Genomic DNA, 20,054 nt, shown 5'->3' with positions numbered 1-20,054 from the left:
TTTCTTACGAAAAACAGAACTGGAGAAACTGGATGGAGATTCACTCTGTACTGTTATCCATTTTGTGACAGCTGGGGCAGGGTGTTGTGACCTCGGTGACCTCTATGTCAGGGTGCTTCCTTGTATTGTTGCACAGAACTGCTGTTATTCGTCTTGGCATCATGGGGAGGGGGAATTTCAAATGTGGGCATTAGGAAGATAATAGCCTGGCATAATGTGGGAATAACAGATGTGTGAAAAATCACACGATGTTGATCCACAGACAAACAAACCATTACAAGACCTGAGAGGGGAGGGATGGTATAGTTTAGGTGTCAAACTTACTATTCCTAACAGCCATTCAAATCTGACATCTTTCTTACAGGGGGCATATGGAAAACAACTTCAGACATAAAGTTAGCCTGTCCCACCAAATGCCACCACATGAATGACAGTTGTTGTCATTTTTCTTCCTACACCTGACAGATCCATATTCACTGTCAGGCTTCAATGTAAACTAACTGATTTGTTTGAAAAATAAAGCCTCTTTTTGCTGATCAGGCAACTTCTCACAGTGGCCATGACCAAGCATTTGTAAACCAGAAGCAAATCAAGTTCAAGGTGTCGATAAAGTACAAGGTTGTGCATTTGCTACATGAGTATTTGGACCACACACCAAATGGAATGGGTCGACTACTCCAGGTTTATGGAGTCTTTCACTTACATCTGGACATCAAAGCAGTGCCTGACCACAGCTGCAAGTGTGATTGGCAGTAACAGTGAAACTACTTCAAACCAGATATTGCGTTGGTTCCGTATGAAATTTAGATAGGTAAGGAAACTAAAACAGGTATAATGATAATCAATAAAGACATTTGAAACAAGTATGTGACCTGCCCCACATAAGTCATTGCATTAGGCATGCATTAAAGTGATTAACACACCTGTTCAAAACAATAGACAACCTAGTAAACACTAAAAGAGAAAGATTCGCCTTATGTTGAAGACCAGAGGTTGAAGACAAAATGTGCAACAACACATACCAATAGCTTCAAATTCAGTTCAATCTCCTGGCCTCTTGTTCTGGATCAGACCTTCTTGACATGCTAGGAGACATGCTGACTTAAGAGGTTCTGTTCAAGTCAACCTTGGTTTTACATCAAGGTCAAAGTTTCTGTATACAAATTATGCAAATGTCAGACAGATCGGCCACACCACAGCGGCTCTGAATACCGCAGCATTCTGGGACAGTAGCCCGGAACCAGCCCGAGTTTTCACTGTTAATGGGAACAAAGCTGATAAGACACCAACTTCAAAGTGGCCTTTTGTCCTCTCGGGTCTCCTAAGAATAACTATCAATAGAATGATGACTTCAAAGGCAAGGATGACTGTCAAAAGACATGTCATTGGGGACAGGTGTTCTTTGATCTTTTAATGGCAGCTTATGGGAATGCGTGAGACACTAATCTTGTCAGTGTCGGCCACGTTATATAAAAAACTTGTCTATTTTGTTGCCTTTGCCTGGATATTTGAACAACATCTAGTGTATCTCTAGGAAAAAACACATAGGGAAAAGATAACAGTTTTATGAAAACCCTCTATGTTATAGATTAAACATTACCAACTAACTACATATACCAACGGTATCCTTTTTTTTTTATAGGCTTCAGCTGTTACATGTTGTCACACTACTGTAAATATCACTGTATGCTGTATGTTGTTGAAATCTATTTCAGTGTTTGAGAGTTGAGATGGACATACCAATGCAAATAACAAATTTGGATACACTATTCCTAGACAACACAGAGAACAGCTCCAGGGTCTTGCAAGAGTTTAGGATGCCAACAACGACATCCTATGCCAAGACTGGGCTCCTAGGACTTGATAGATGTGGGACAATCGGTCAATGCCAGGAGACCTTGGTTCCCATTAACACGATTGGGAATGTTTGATGTTATGTTCAGCTGTGAATTAAAGTGCCAAGGCTTTTGCTGGATTGGCGCTCTGGCAGCTATAACTGCCACCTTCATGTTTCAGGGAGTCATAATTTTCATAATACACCTCTGGGTGTGCGACAACTACAAAGAGACATGAACCAAACCTGCATTTTACATTGAAACCACAGCTGGTGCTCTATAAAAGCATTGGCATTTCACCCTACATTACATTCACTCTGTTCTAGCCCCATGTGGTCGTTTCCCCCACCCTGGAGCTATACACATGATATAGATTACTTTACGACTTAATTGCTATTGGCTAAATACACAGAACACACAATAAACATCTACCTTCCAAAGGAAACCCAAATAGCAGCAACAATGAAACGTGATGACACAAAGGCCAGTGCCCATCCGCGGATCCAGAGGGGGGCGCACCCGGCGCGCGCCCCCCCGTTCGCGCCGTCAAAAAAAAAAAATACAAGCCGACCGGCCAAAACTTTTGTTGAGGGCAAGGCTAGAGGCCGAGGATCAACCTTATATTATTTATCCGCTCAGAAGAAAAGACAACTCTTGTTCTTGACTTCAGTATAGATATTATTTATAGACTAATTTAGAGATTGATTAGGCACTGCAACGATACAAGACTTACCTTCCCGCCAGCCCAGAAAGCGGCGCTGGCAATCGAGGTCCGGGGCGGGGTCATCCTCTCCCGGTAGGATTTTCATGCCATCAAAATATATTCTGGTTGTCAAAGGTTTTATTATATTGCTTGCTTTGTCATTGTTGCCATACAGCTTAACAACTGTCGAGCAAAAAAGTTCATTCATTCATAAACGCAATTTCCCGCATTTTAGAGGCAAATCTTTTACCGCCGCCATTGATGTTATCATCGATGGCGGTGCTTTAAAAAGGAAGGACTCCCAAAAAAATTGCTTTTCAATACCCTAGAAATCAGTAGACTATGCTGTCACAAACGTTGCTGTATACTTATCACACGCTGTTTTATTTGATGTCACTAACACCGGGGGTTCCCCGTGAACGTTACTAGCATGGAAAGGTACATGTAAGTAAACATGAACTTACAAGTAATATTCCCAGACTGTAGTTTATTTACAAATTATCGTTACGCTGACAACCAGCGCGACCAAGTATGAAATAAATCCATTTGTGGGTCAAAGACGAGCAGGGCAAGTAAATTGCCGTCAAAAGAGTTCACGTGGCATCAAAGCCGGTTCAATGTTGGGTCGATGCTAGAAAATTAATGATCCTCCGGTGGCAAAATCGTAACCGCTAGCCAAGACAGTCATACAGCCATGGAGACTTAAGAAAGTTGTGTCTTCTACATAAAAGCCGCGTGCTTCGGCTCCCAGTTTGGTTTCACCCCTGCACGTACTATTCCCGTTTCCTGCATATGCGTCGTGCAGTCGTGCTACTTCACCCGTTACACACTTGCCAAATATGAGCTAGTATTTGCGTCAAATTGAGCAAAATCGCGACGCAACTTTGGACAAAATGGCTGCACGTGTACTCAGCTTTACTCGGTGTGTTCACTGCATCCAAGCATAAAAGAGGGAGATCACGATCACATTGCATGTTGATACACGTTGTAATACTTGTCTGTATAAAATCCTAGGATTATAAGATGATTGGGTGATATTTAAGTGATTTGTATTGATTTCTGGAAAACATATTATTTTTTTTATGTATCGATGTGTTTGCTTTTGTGCTTTGTTACGTTGTGATGCTATCAACATTCAGGCATTTCGTTACTTTCATGTTTGGCGCGAGTTCGTCCCAGTTCAAGATATAACCGCTTGTAGAATCTTTAGCACCGCAAAAATCCGTATTGTTGTTATTAATTAAAAGGGCAAAATGAGGGGCGACAGTACCATATTTGATTGGTTTTGTTCGAGTGAAACTTCCCCACGTAGGGCCGTCGGCACTTTTTTGACACGGAAAATTTTCTTAGAGACTACGGGAGGCGTGCCGCACAGCGGCCCGGCGTGAGTTTGATGTTTTTGAGGTGTGCCGCGCCCCGCCCCTGGTCATGGACTGCTAACAATACGTAACAGAGAACTCTGGAAGTTCACCGTAGGCTTCCTTCTTATGAAAAGAAGTCTGTTGTTCCTGTAAGATTCCTGTACTACAGTAACTGTTGACGGTAATTAGCCTCCCTTTTTAATCTATTTTGGACGCAGTCTCATTTTGAGACTCAGAGGCAAATCATGGTTGAGGAAGGTAGTTACGTTCAATGCGTCCAAATCAACGCCGATAAGTGCCAGCGTGGGATCTTTCCCACCGCGGCCGCAGCTTCAGTGGAAAACACAAAATGACCATGCGCATTTCTCAATCTTTTTACCGACTTCGCAGCAAAATGTGTGTCGAAATGTCAAAAATGGACGGCCTCTGTCAGAGTCCAGGCCGTCCAAAATGAGATTTAGCAGATTCTACGTAAAAAAAATCTTTACCCCGCCAGCGTTTATTTTGCTCAGAAATGGTTCTAAAATGCACCAGAGAGCATCTAGATTTTAAAAAGTTTCAGGGGGAGGCCCCCCAGACCCCCCCCAACGAGAGGGGGTTCCACCCCCTCTCGTGCTCTCCCCCCGCGCAGCTGACGCTGCGCGTTCGTGGCCTTCGGCCACGACTGAGGTTGCGCCCCCCCGTTCCCAAAATCCTGGATCCGCCGATGGTGCCAGTCTTACAACAATCTGTATGTACTACGTAACATTACCTTGTTGGGAAATTCATAGGCCTGGAATTTAAAATCAAGGACCATGAAGCTAAAACGCACACCAAGGGACCGCTAATTGTACTCTGGAAAATGTGCCATGTATTGGAAATGTGACCCAAAACACTCCTTGCTTCAACCATCGTTAGTGCACACAAGGAAGGCAGTATATCTACCAGCACAAATGGTGCTGCTAAAAGGCAAGTGAGATTTGCCAGGGCACAAATTATGCACTGGGGACCAGGTACATGATGTAGATGGTGCACGGTCCATTCACGTTACTGCTTACTGAACAATGCAGAAATACTACACTCCCCATTTCTATTGTAGAGTGTGAATGAAGCTGTCATAAGGTATCAGTTTCAGATGAATACTTCAGAATGGAGCCAAAGATAATCAAGAGGGAAGAAGACATCATTTTCTGTAACTTCAACTTGCTTTTCATTGATATTGGAAATGTTGCAAATATCCAGGAAAAGAAACAAAGGAGAGAATGTAAAAACAAAGAGACCTTCACACAATAGAAATATGAATTACAATTACATGCATTTCTAAACTGATTTTTTTCCTTCGTGGCTGAACCAAAACCAGGGGGATATCATAAAAAGCTCAGATGATCATCACATGTAGTACTATTATCAATATCAGCTAACACATACTATACTTCAAGCATCAGAACAGCACCCTTGCAATAGAATGTAACAGTTTACAATGTACACACAAGAGGAGAATATTTCTTACCTCGTGCACCAGCCACCAATTGGCATTTGAGGCCAGCTAATGCTTTTAGTCATAAACGTGAACCTCTATAAAAACCACTAACAATATTTACGCCCAAATCACCATATAACTTAATTTATCCTCCGACGTGATATATGTTCTGTGAGGACCTTACATCACCACATACCCTTTAAATAATTCATGCTAATTATGGAGGCAGTATTATTCTATCATTATACATCTGAGCAATCATAATCTGTCATCATCGTGGAATCTTAATTGAAAGTGCATGTTTTGAATTTTGTTGTCCCACGAGTCTCTAACATACTGCACTCAGACTACAGACTACATGAATTGATTTTCAGACCACTTTCTCTTTGTTGCAATTTTTGATTACAGTTCATGCATGGGTGGTGGGGATGGAATGAGAAGGAACTTAAGAACTGAGATGTAGAATGTTGGGGCAGGAGATTCTACAATCATAGGTACCGGTATGTACAGCCAATATTGTCGAAGAAGAGTTCAAGACCGATAAAATCTATGTTATAGATAGGATTCTTGACGTTTGTGCAAACCTGAAAAATCACCAAAAAGTGGTCACATGGCCATGTTATCATGACATAAAGGTGATCACTTGTAAAGATTTGACTGTAGACTTTCCATAAAACCTTGCCAAACGGATAACCATATTATCTCAACGTGTCCCACTTTCCTCAATGTCCACTCAGCATAAAATTGGAAGTCGTAAAATCGCTCATTACATGGTCATAATATCTTCCCTATGGTCCATTCTTCTAAATTTCAATTGGAAATTATTCTTACTCATATGCAACCGATGGCATTTACATTTAGATTCCATTCCATCCATTGCATTATCTTACTCACATACATATCTCTATCACAAAATCTTACAATCACCACATAAAAAGAGAGACCCCCGACAGAGTTAACCCAGCACATAGCCCCCTCAGGATGTATAGTTATTGCCTTTACCACCAATAAATCATGGCTCACCTTCTGGCCCTTTTTCTAGGCTACAAGGGTGGCAGCAACAGTAATCTGAAACAATCTGTTACTTAACTCCCTGCCTCCTCATCAAAATACAAATTGCAGAACTACCATATTGTAATGGTTTGTCCCACTTCTCTACAAATGAAATACGTGCCCAATTTCAACACCATATTTGGCGCTGCCTGATGTAAGTAAAGTACAGGTATCAGGACCAATTGAATTATTGCACAGTAATGCTTGAGCAGTGGCGCAACAATTTTCATCCCGATCGGATTAGGTAGAAACTGGATAAGGGCTCCACAGGCTGGCAAATTCCCCAAATCTTCGGGAAATGCAATCAATACAACTAATAGGCCTTGATAGGATTGAAACGCTTGGATTCAGTTCTCTTTTTGCCTACTGTGTGCTTAGTTCTCAATCATATCTGCAACAGAACTGCTTTTACACTGGAGATCAAATATGTTTGCCAAAATATAGGAAGGGAAGTGCTTTCAGCAAAGAACTGTCTTACATAACCATGGAAACTAATGTTCAACATTAGTACGATCTATCAAACTCGACTGTAGTATCATATAAATAGCAACCTTAATCTGGTTGCTCTATAGTAATACAATTATACACTTATACCCGAGATCAAAGACAGGAAGTGCTTTCAGCAAAGAACCCTTGTATAACCATGGAAAATAATGTTAAATATTTGTACCATCTATTGATTTTAACTGTAATATTGTATGAACAAGGAGTTATATAACCTGAACCCTGAGTGTATTTATAGCCCTGCTTTTCTCATCTACCAATTCCCAAATGTCACATGTCAACTTATCAAATGGTAAAGTGCAAAAATACATAATACTGGTACTCACCTATAGCCAACAATGCCGAAACAGGAACAGCGCATGAAAGAGAAAAGAGAACAACATAAGTCAAGTATTTCACACAAATCTCAACATGCAAGACATAAATTCAAGTTATTCTGTGTCATCAGTTTAGAATGGAAAAGACTCCAATGCCATTCATTCTTTGGGAAGTTGTTGCAAATTGGAGAGAAGAAAGGTTGGATCTATAACTGTAAAGAAAGACATCAGAGCAACAAACAGTTTGACTTAGGAGGAAACTAAATAAACTATATTGAAAAGAAAATATACCATCCAAACTAAACTTCATCATAACTCAAATGCAACAGACAAAACACTCTGAGTTCTGAACCAACATAGGGGAAGGTGGTCACAACTGCCAGTACATGTACTGTATTCCACGAGGCTCTGAGGATGTGAATTTGCACAAATCTCCAAAATCCAACAACTTAACTTTAAGGTAATTAACCAAAGGGCTAAAGAAAATATACCATCCATACCAAACTTCATCATAACTGAAAAAGCAAGTGGCAGAACAGTTCTGAACAACTACAGGAAATTGTGTCCACAACCACCAGTATTCCACAAAGTTCTGAGGATGTGAATTTTCGCACAAAACTCCAAAATCCACAGGCAACAAACAATTTGACTTTGAAGAAATAAACTATTGTTACGGGCTGAGAAGGAGAGAATATAAACTCCATACCAAACTTCATCATAACTCAAAAGCAAGTGAAGGAACACTTCAGAGTTCAGGTCCAACTGCAGAATGAGAATGTGTCCACAGCCGCCAGTATTCCACGAGGTACTGAGGATGTGAATTCTGGCACAAAAGTTCCAAACCCACCCCAGATTCCATGTACAACTGAGGTCAAGGAAACCCACTGGGAGGGGGGCAGAAAATTTAGCGTGACCAGGCTTCTGTTCCACCCACATTACATGTAATGAGTGGTGGGAACTTCCTGGTGCCAGTGACATGGTGGGTATGACTCAGTACAACATCCCTACCCCATCCCTGTACTCATACACCAGTTATCCCAACTATTCATATCATTAATGTGTCCGTGGGAAAAGTATAGACTCATAGACATGTATGTACTGCCTTACATGTAATCCAATACACTTTCACTCTTTTCCTTCACGCCTTGAGTACCAGTAACTGTTGAATATATCAGAAATGGATTCTACACATACATGTACATTACCTCTTTCATTAGGAACAAAGGTCTTTCTAGCATCCCTGGCAGGCCTGGCTAGGTTTATAACATTAATAGATGAAATGTAATAATGTGAAAAACATATTTAGCATTCTCAATGTGTGTATGAAACCCTAGCTCAGTAACTGATATTTGCTGTAACACTTTCATTCTTTAGGGTCAGGAGGGGTTTTGAATCATCTCCGTTATGACAGGAAATATGCCCGACCTCTGCCCTGGAGCACAAATTTAGAGACTGACCCTGACTCCTGTGTGCCATGACCCCCTAGCTCCCCCATTCTTCTGCCCGACGTAAAATCAATAGCGATCCTGCACACTAACTAATGGCAGCCTAGGATGGCTTGGGAGTTTTAAATGGAATAGAAGGAATTACCGGAAGAAATCCCTGACCTGCAGCAGATGCTGTGCGACCTCCGCCTACTCCTCCAATTAACTGGGAGATTCTCCCCTGTGTAACCATTCATTAGACACAAATCCAAAGGTAACAACACTCTGAACTGTGTATTTTTCTCAAGGCTGATTCATTTCTTTGTGATCAGTGGGATATCAGTTAATGACAAACCCGGTTCTCAAATGCCAGTGATATTTATCAGAATGGATAATCAGAATGGATTACTTACAGCTACTGATCAGAGAACTCAAAACTAAAATAGCACTGAGAAGGCTAAAACCGAGGCCTTGATAAAACACATTAGATATAATTGGTAATGGTAAATGGTATTTATCATTTTCCCTAGACTTATTTGATAGCCCTAAACCATACTTGAAAGCATTTACATTTACATTACAACTGTAAAGGTCTGTTATCTACATATATCTACATTCTGGAATACAATACAATACACATAAGAGCATATTTTCCACTGAGGCTGACTGAGCACAATGACAGTAACAATATATGTTACACACAAAACAATATTTTCTACGTTACAGTAAAATAAGCCTTAATTGATGCTTTATATATCTATATATATATTTATATATCTAAGTGGATAGTATGCTCCAGGCGATGAAGGACCGAAACACTTGGGCTATTCTCCAAGCAGAGGTTTTGGTCGGAGGGTAGTAGTGGCCAGGTCTTTTACGTTGGCCTCCCATTACGTAAAAAAACCCGGCCACTTCTACCCCCTACCATAACCTCTGGCCACTGCTACCCCCCGACCAAAATCTCTTCTTGGAGAATACTTGGGCTGACATCTCGACTTGTGACTGGAAAGTCTCGACATAAGCATAAGCAGTAACCATATCTACTGTTGCCAGCAAAGGGCATTGAAATGTATCAAAAGTTATTTCCCAAACTCTGTGTGAGCTGAGGACACTGACTTCAAGTCTCCGCCTTACTAAACCTTCCACATCCCTGCAAAATAGTAGAACATACACGGCAGACTGGAGAGTCCCATAGTTTACACATCAATTGTCATATTTGCTGAGACTCCCATAGTTTACACATCAATTGTCATATTTGCTGAGACTGCAGGCTGACCTTAAGGCAGATGGTGTGTGACCTGGGGCACCTCAATCCCTAAAGACGAAGCTAACCATCCCTAGGCTTGCCAAGTGATAAGAGGATTAGATACGATGGGACTACAATCTAAAAGGACAGATGAAGAAGAAAGACCTTGTGAAATCAAACAGGTCAGAATGTGACATGTAAAAGACCAATAATGTTCCTATACCCATATTTTCTGCCGCAATCCTAAATCTAAGGACAATATCACAAATAACAGGCAAATAGAAAGTCATTTGTCTAAAGTTGTAAAAACGTTCTTCATACAATGGTACAGTAGTTTAGGAATGTTAATTTATTAGTGAAAACAGTGCTATAGCCCTGAGTGTTAGTCACACAACAAGCACATGAAGACAATTGGAATTCGTCCTTCGATGTGAGTTTTGAATTTCCTTCTGACAAAAGAATCATCTCCTGCTGTCTGACAAAAGAATGAAGATAACATCTGTCCAACTTCTAGTTCTGATAAAAATTTAGATCATATCTCAGGCAAATTGCTGTCAATCAGCAGAAACCTCTTTCAAAAGTAACTGTTGGTTATTTTCAATTACCGATCAAGTACAATTGACATTAAATCTCCAGCATCTTAATCAGCAGAAATCACTTACAACGAAAAGAGAGGCCAAGCAAAACTTCTAAATTGCTATACGTACAAAAACTGCATTCTCCAAAAAGAAAGGGAATGACTGTACTTCCCACAAGACCATGAAAAGTTAAACTATTACCCTTTCCTTATAAGACATGTTCCCTGCTAGGTAAACCAACCTTGGGTCTTTTGTGTAGCCTGGTATTCAAACCTATTATAGCTCTGGAGTCTCCCAAGTCAGTGCTGAGAGGAGGACACTGGACTAAATAGGCTTCGATACCAGGCTATCTTTTCTGATCTCAGAGACCCATCTTGACCTTTCCCACACTGTAACCATGAACTCTTCCTCCAAATGAGAGCCCCAGAGGTCTCACAACTCCATCTCTTCTCCAGATGGACTGGGATTTCCACATCCCTGTGCCACATGACAGTTGGCCTTCTAGTCTGGGTCAGGGAGGGTAATGACTATTCCATTGACTCAGTAACCGATTATGAAGGGAGATCTAACGCCAAATGATGTACATTGTACCTTCTGAGGAGATACCCAAATATAGTTTACGTTACTCGCATCATTGCATTTGTTAAAAAAAATCTACAATAAAAGGCTTGAAAGCACACAAAAAAATGCTGGCTTGAAGCTTCATGCAAATAAAAAGCCCATTGGACTTAAATGTAGAACATTACTAAGCATTATCAACTGGCTCAAAAGTTGGTTAGCAATAGCTACATGTATCATAAACAGGCTTTGTAACTGATAATGATGACTACTTCAGAATAGTATGGTATTACATCAACTTTCTCTCTATAATTCTGTACAAAATACTTTCTCTATTGCACCTACCTGTGCTTTGCACTGCACCTGTGGTTACCAAGAAGAGATTAACGACTTTCCAATCCACATCTCAACCAGAATACATACAGGTAGGTGCAAAGAAACATACATGTACATTCAGTGAACTTCAGTCCTTTCCCTGTTTGTCTGCCAGCTAACCTGACTGTAACCCAGATATCAGACTAAACCCTTGGCTTACACCACAGTTGACATCTGGGGGATTAGGAGCCACCCCATGCATGGTTGGTGGACCTTGGACCCAGATGTTTGTCTCTGTGTTGATACTAACAAGTCATTGGCCTCTTTCAAAGAACACTTCTTCAGTTTGGGGTAACGATATACATAAAGGTTGCCTTAACAGCCAATCATAATCGAGCAAAATAAATAGAAGAAAATCAATATTTGTACAATGCAGGGATCTCCCTAAAGAATGGAACAGTGGCGCTCCTCCATCCTGTTCTAATCCCAGCTCCATCCTGTTGATTTTCAAAGTTAGGGTATTTCTTCCACTATTTCCCCAGCAAAGCCTGTAATTTTGCTCAAAACTGGAAATTTCAAATGTAAAGGCAAGCTGAAGTTGCAGCAAATGACTCCATTTCTATCTGAAAAAGGCAAAATGCAACAGCCCCTCTTCTTTTGAGGGGTATGCCCCCCCTCTAGACCTCCCCCCTCACAACACGTATCCTGTTCCTGGCACGCTCCCCCCATCCTGCTCTATATTTTTGGGGAGATCCCTGCAATGGTTAACTTGTGACAACATTAAACAAAGTAACAAGACTATCATAAGTTTAACTGGAGGAAGATGAGTGACATTTAAAATATCAAATTTCAAACATCTAACTCTTGAATCTACATGTAGATATATTTGTCAAACGCTCAAATCTCTAGCATATTATAAATGATTCAAATCCATCACAGGAGTATCAAGGGATCAAAACAATTAAAGATAGAAATACAGCCAGGCTGAAAAACAGATCAATAAAGTAAAATGCGGAACAAAACAATAAGTGCAGACGCCAACCCCTGCAGGCTACATACATGATTACATGTAGACAACCTGACCATGTATCCTTATCAGGTCCATCTCCTGCCCCCACCACCCTGGTTGCTCCAGTCCCTCTGGCTACACTGTAGGCTACACAGCATACAATACTCGGATGTACTAGGGCCAGCTTGTTTCCTGCCCACCAACTACAAATCACTCCTGAACTTGGAAACGTTCCATGTATTGTAATGGCAACATTTTCAGCTGCCCTGTTTCTTCCTTATGTAGACATCTGACCTAAAATGACGTCTCTTCATGCAGAAAACATTGTGACAGGCTCCAACATGTATTGAGCTGATAAGAATGACAAGAAGCAAAGCAGCAATAGTGTGATATCCAAACTTCTTATCATATCTGATCCAATTTTTTTTCAATTCGGACTTGCCCTGAAATAGAATTATTTATTAATCCAAAGATGTGATTTTAAATCATAAACTATCTTCACGTAACTACACTACACTTTATGCAGATATCAATTCGATCTTGAAAGCGGCATACTGTACTTTGCTTCAAGTTTGAAACTGGTTCAGCTTCATCGACACCTGCAGCTTTGCGGTCCAGACAGAGTCAAAGGCCAAGTTTTCCTTGGAAAGTCGTACAGGATTAGAAGGGAATCTCCAAATCAATCCAAACAAAAGCTGTGTAGATGCGTGGTCCAGGAGATTTGGATCAAAGAAACTGCCATACTCCAAGTTATCCAGGTTAGGAGTGAGGCATGTTCTTGACCCCCATACCAGTCATGTTTGTCTCAGGGCACCTCTGTCATCAATGATAATGATGCCAACTGACATACAGTACACTCAGGGCTGTTTGAAAAATGTCCATCCCAGGATGGGAGGACGTGTCCTGGAGACAGCCTTGCATATGCTGTCCTGAATACAAGCTTCTTCTGACAGCATCAGAAAAGCGTCATTAAAATGTACAAATGTTTGTGGAAGAACATTCAGCGCTTTACTTAGACTGGTCTGTTAACTGCTGCTAAAACACAAACTTAATGGGAGCTTGAATGGGGCGACGGTTGAGCATACAACATTACGAGGCAACAATTATCACCATCAAACATAAACACAGACATTCCAGCCTCCTTAAGATTCTGCAGAGGCACTAGTTATCACTTTTAATGTCACTTAAAAGTATCTCATCTTTCACACTGAACGGTTAGAACTATTATCTTTTAGTAGCTGCCAGACCCATCTCCATCCACAGGTAACACTCTGTATTGCACTGCTTTATCATACAGTGAATCTTCAATATATACTTCAGTTCTTGACTTTACTAACTTATGATACATTTTTAAATTGCACAGCAAAGCAGATTTGAATGGATCGCAGTTAATTGTTAAAACAGGCTAATTTGTGTTCCTTTTTTCTTTCTCATAGCTCTTTTTCCATATAATCTAAATATACAAAAGTGTAACAGATCCTCAAAGACAAGGCTTCAGCAACAAAGTATCCTACTTCTCAATCCTAAACCTGATACCTTATCATTAGTGTCGACCCCTAATTAAAAGTCACTTGACAGCATTTGAGTCTTCCCATTGTTCATTCACCTAATTTCACAGGTGTAACAGTAAAAAAACACCTGAGGCAATTCACTTTGAAATGAGTGAATGGTCGACTGCCTGTCTAAAACCCCAAAATGTACCTCTTACAGACAGAAACCCCTTAATTTTCCTGCCGACAAACAACTATGAGTGACCGCTCTTTCATTATCTTAGCCACTTTCTTAAACAAACCACAAAGCTAGCATGAAGTGAGTGCTTAACGTTACCCTTTCTTCTGCCAAACCACATCGGAACCCCTCTCAAGGCAAGGCAGGTCTGTGCCATCACGGAATTTCAAAGGCCAGTGCCCATGACTGAGACTGTGGTATTCTTTTTTCGTCAGCAACTTGCATCATAAAGCACGAAAGAACCCGGTGTGTCTAAATCTTTGAACGCAGTTTTCTGCTATGCACAAGTGAAGAAAGGCTTGAAGAAATGTATCTAGCCAGACCATCAAACTATTGCATGCTGCTTTCTTACAGTCAAAGCATCAAGTTTTCCGTACAATGAGAAGCCACACAGGTGTCAAGTGAACTTAAACTGAATGTCCTTGTCCTTATAATTAGGACCTACATGCAATACATGGTAGCTAAATATTAACCCTTCTCCACAGTGATTTACACGTAACTACCTTGAACTGATGTAACCCGATGAAATTCCTGAACTTTCCATGTTGTAACAGTATGTGTCAATACACCTGCGGATCGCTACTAGTGCCAACTTGTAGCCAAGGCAACATGCTCTTCTTTTATAAAGTTCTGTGACTTCAATTCACATGTTATTCAGCTATACTTTTAGTTGCTTGTATAAGCACTCCGTGCCTACATTTTAATTGTATTCCATCCCAATACATTTTACAGCACTCTCTGTTTTACATACAACATACAAATGTATATACATGTATTTCAGTATTGACATAAAGAGGTCATTTCTATGAGGAACTGGCACAATTTTTCTTGTACCATCATTATCATGTCTGTCATCAAACAATCAACTGGAAATGTTCCTTGTTTAAGCCAATAATTTCATTATCAACCTTTGACAAATTTTCTTAATTGCCTGGCCTTAATGAAGCTTTCTTTTCTCAGAAACTTCTTACCACCACAGCCCGTTCCCTGCTAAAAAAAAAACATACTATGGTGCAAGCATTGATAGAGATTGCAGCAAGAGACGGGTATTTTCAGGCAGTACCAGGGGGATAGTTTACTCATGGTAGGGAGATCCCAATTACGTCAACTCCCCTCAACAAATATTGACTGCCCTGAAGGCTAAGGCATAACTTCCGGTCCATCCTTATGCAGAGGACAGTTCCACATGGAGACAAGCTGCTGAACGTGACAGGCTAGCCCTCTACAACAAAAACAACAAGACTTAGTAATGGCTGACTTTGCATTCTCATGCAGCAAAACATACAGCACATCATTAGACTTAGAGTCTGAGGGAGTTGGGAGGAATACACAGTTATTGTATGTCAGGAAAATAAGAATTGCAGCAATTACTGGTCTCAGAATACCTGCTTTCAATTCTTATCTCTGGTGATGACACATGTTTGTATAACAATTACAGTTAGACAGACATCTAGATTGCCCTATTCCTTTGGATTGTCTACAAACAGGTACTTCAAAAACCATGACATTTGGGAATCTGGTAGCTACTGCAGAGGTTCTGTGTCACTTGAATGTTATTTTGTATATAGACATCACAAAAATGTTCAGGGCTGCCAAGACAGGTCTCTTTTCTAAACACTCCTGGCTGCTACTCCATACATGGAAGCCAAAATGCCAGCCCCCTTCAGAAGCAGCGACAGGCACTTATATACACCTGTTTAAAATAATGACCAACTTCAACCCCGCATCACCTTCGTGTTATCATAGAAAACAAATTCCTTACAAGTAGACTTTCGTAGGGCAGAAAAATTCATGGTTTGCAAATCCAAATATTTCCTCAGGACCTCCAGCCCTTGCCACGACATCTGCAAACAGTTAAATTTACTGACTGAAAATCCTTCCCAACAGCCAAACATAAAAAGAGACTATGAAGATAACGAAGGCTTTGAAACCAAGAGAAAGTCAACAACAACATTACAAACTTATATGGAGTGAAAATGAAATAGTACCTCACATGTTCCAAGTACTCCAATAAAACCAGAGTGATAAAGATAGTTTAGGGTATCGCGGCCACCTTTGAACTGCGGGACATCGTGCTAAGTAGAAGGGATCACTCGTGGGTAGTCGCCAAAAATGGCATGGCAGCTGTTTCATTGCATAGTTCGTGGCCTGGGAGGAATGCCTGTTGTTACAGGGTAATCTGCCAACCTCAATAAGCATGGGGAGGGGGGTACATGATTTCTAAATTCAAAATCCACAAATGTTAACAGATCTTATAGCTCTTTGTCTTTGTTTCTAACACTTAAGATAGTTTTTATCCAGATATGTTCTTCTGCAGCAGGGTATACTGGTTGACACTCCACAGCTATACACATCAATACCACCATGTGTAGTAGAAATCTTACATTAAAAATAGATACAATATATATACACAAGTGTATTTGGAAATGGCAGGACAAAAATAGCCTTATTTTTGAAAGTATTTCGTATTTTCTTCCCATGTTCTACACTTAAGTTTTCTGATCAAATAAAACTTAATCTTTGCCCCCAATTTGAGTATTCTGTCAGCCTTGAGATCATCCTGGTTAGGATCATGTCCTCAATGACAGTGGCGTCATCTACCAGGATGTCACCCTGGCTAAGGTCAATCTTTTCTTCCTAAGAACAGGAGGGAAATACTAGTACCTAAAAGGAAGGTCAGTATAAGGTCACTTCCTAACAGTCATCAAGAAAATTCTGACTAGTCAAAAGAAGTTAGAGAATATCTTAGTAATGAACTATCTAGTTTTTTATAAAATACACAACTTACACATAACAATAGAAGAAGAAAACATGTTATTGCAGTAAGATTATCTTTCAACTGAAAGTTTGTAAGCACAGCCATCACTAACAATAACATGGACCCTGGATGGGAGATAGGAAGCCATGGTCCAGGAAAACACCATTCTTCACCCTAATCTCATCTGTCAGGACATGTTTTCATTGGCTACTGTAAATAATTGCTAAAATGTTCTTGCTGACTGATAGGACCTAGATAGTTTGGGGCCAGACAGAAAATGTTATACACAAAAATACCCTTAGAAATTTTTCACATGTGGTTAGTATATTTTGTCAGCTGACACTCAGCTTCCTTCTGCAAAATGCTATAACAACAACGGACAGGAAAAGGTCTGGTTTCTGTGAAGCACTTCTGAACTCTCTCTAGTTTGTAAATACTATGGCTTAGCGATGCATCATTTTGAAACTGTACAAGAGTTTAACCACACAATATTTGTCGTGATACTAGAAATCAGTTGTCTGCCCTGACCAAGGATTCAACCTCACACGCGTGACCAATACTGTAACTCTAACCATTAACAACAGCTCAGCCTACTTGTTGACATTCCTATACCCCCTTATAGCACAACAGAGTCTGCACATACACAGGGTTTAAGTGTATTTGCAACAATCATTCTGGTCTGATGTTTTTCCCATTAATGTACAACTGGAAAAGTACACACCATTTACCCCCCAAATGGTTGTCTGCCAACCAGGATACCGGCATACCTTTTTCACCTGAAGTATTGACGTTCTTGTTTTCTGACTTTATGAACAAGTTTGCATCAGACTTCGGACAGACCACTGTTAGACAACAGCTCGCTTTCCAAGCGCAAACAAACGACCGTGTTCTGACAGTTGATCAGGGATTGTCACTCACAACAATCAAACAGGATGTTCACACAGGGGAAGTGCCCCGTTATGCTCTTGCGGCAAAGAAAACACACCCTTCAAATCCTGATCACTCCGTTAGAAAGACATTATAACCCCGGGGTCTCCCTTCAAAAATTATCAGTTGAACAACGGTACCTGACTGCCCACCAGCAATGGTAAGACGGGAACTACACACAGAAACACTATCCGGGCTTCCAAAGTTCCCTAAAGAATCTCTAATCTCTTTTCCTTACTTCTACTTACTCTGTCAACTAGAAAGGGACACTTTCACCACCTAGTGTGGGAGGGTTTAGTTTACACTCCCCAGTATGTTCCACATGTATAACATTACCGGCCGCACACATGGGTCTACACATAAAACATACAGCTGACGAGATTACTCACCAAAAAAGCTGCGAGATTTTTCAACTGGACTGGAGTGATATTCCAAACTTCAGACTACCAACGGAGAAGGCTGATCGAAAAGTACTGCATTCAAATTGCTGTGAAAACGGTTAGGGGTGTGGAGTTTTTGCCCAGCCTGTTGTAGCCCAGCATTCAGACAATCCACAGCGGCTATTATGTTGCCTACAACTGGCTGCCATTCAAGCGTGACCCCAACATGTAAGCAGCCATCAATCAAGAGGGGGCATTCTGGCCCTCTGATTGGATGATTGGGAGAAAGTGGGAAGGCTCATTTGCATACTGATTTAGCGATTATACAGGACAATGCCACAACAAAAGAGGGGAGCCAGGTAAAAGAACTGGATTTTTCTTCTGGACAAAGAGGTTCAGGAAAATTGTTCAGGTACTCAAAAATAGTAAAGACCCGTGACTAATACTGTGATTATTTTGGAACCAAAAATAAGATAAATGGTTTTGATATTATCTCTCAGAATCTTGGTCAACAAAAGTTATCTTTAAACATCTCCTATCATCAATTTCACAGAAATGTGTGCGAACCGGTAACAGGTCTTCCGTTTATATCAGCCACTTAGAAGGCTCTTACCCATTCTCTTTTGATTCATATTCCCACAGACAATTATATCATGACTATTTGTTTTCATAATCAAGACTTCCCCTAGCAAAACAGGAAGTACGTATATCACTTCAAGGCAAGACAATGTGTATCATTGTTTGGTACACACTCAAGTAAGGCAGCATTATGATGGTTTGTGAATTCTCTTTGTGACAAAATCTCTGCTAAGTTTAATTTTTCATAAATGTTTTTTTTATTCATATTGGAATGTTCAGAGTTGACGCTACAATGAAATATCATCTTCCTGGATATTCTATACCATTGAATATTTCTGCCTACTTTCAAGAATGTTATTTACTATTTCTTTCAACCAGTGATGAAAGATACTCTAAATATGAAATAGTTATTAGCAATGCATGAGTTGTGCCGAAGATATGATTATTGAAAATCCCTATAAATAATACAATGTTCAAACAAATGCTCAAACCCCTATTCCCATACAAATTAGTCTACCTAAGCCAACAAGCAATGAAAAATATATCACAAAACCTTAAGTATGAAATAACATTGTCACATTTATGAAGAAAGCAATTATCACTGTTTCAATTCTAGTTTCAGAACCCAAGGGGGACAGTCACCTAAGGGATCAGACAGGATATTATTTACATGCTAAGCAAAAGAAATGTAGGTCAAAAGTTGCATATTTTGTGCTGTAATGGTCTGCATAACTGTATGATCAGATAATTTGTTTCCAAGAAAAGTAATGGGATTTCTGGTGTAAAGAAAAACAGGAGATTGGTCATTGTTCTGAGTAAGACTATGGTGACACAAAAAATAACCAATTCCTAATATGTATCACTTTTGACAAGTACGTGTGTTGAATGGTAATACTACATCAAAGTGTAAGTAATATGGGGTTGATATTGTGTCAAGATGGAATGTTGGAAGTGAAAACTGATCATAAGGACCCATGTAATTAAAATTTCACAGTACATTCCTCAATACATATGTATAACTGACCTCCCATGCCATACAAATAAACACCTGTTTATAAAAGGAGAAATATTTTTCACAGATATAGAATACCAGCCTACCCATATCAACCTTTTGTAACAGCGAAATATGATGTCACACGAGAGGTACATGTGACGTAGTAGTCAGAATAGGAATTGAAAGCAGAATTATAAAGCTTCCACATTTCCCATGCCATGTGACTGTGCTGTTTTTCCTGGTCATGTGGAAGGAATTACATGTTTTCCTAGATCAGACAGAGGCACACAATCAGAGGTCTGTTACTATGGGAAAACTGAGGGAGT

General features: G+C 40.2%; 1 protein-coding gene across 4 annotated transcripts in view; it reads right to left on the bottom strand.

The window, feature by feature from the left end:
• Positions 1-20,054, bottom strand: part of LOC136441757 (ras GTPase-activating protein nGAP-like) — an 85,140-nt gene that overhangs the window by 31,232 nt on the left and 33,854 nt on the right. Inside the window, exon 1 of one of the 4 annotated variants that reach the window (XM_066438217.1) lies at positions 18,165-18,363. The exons of the other annotated variants lie outside the window; for them this stretch is intronic. The gene's annotated coding sequence lies outside the window, so the exon portion shown is untranslated. Of the gene's footprint in view, positions 1-18,164; positions 18,364-20,054 lie in introns of those variants that run through there. 4 annotated transcript variants of the gene reach the window in all.

The sequence above is a fragment of the Branchiostoma lanceolatum genome, chromosome 9 (genome assembly GCF_035083965.1).
Source record: "Branchiostoma lanceolatum isolate klBraLanc5 chromosome 9, klBraLanc5.hap2, whole genome shotgun sequence".
Classification (NCBI taxonomy): Eukaryota; Metazoa; Chordata; class Leptocardii; order Amphioxiformes; family Branchiostomatidae; genus Branchiostoma; species Branchiostoma lanceolatum.
This window is presented reverse-complemented; position numbering and strand designations above follow the sequence as displayed.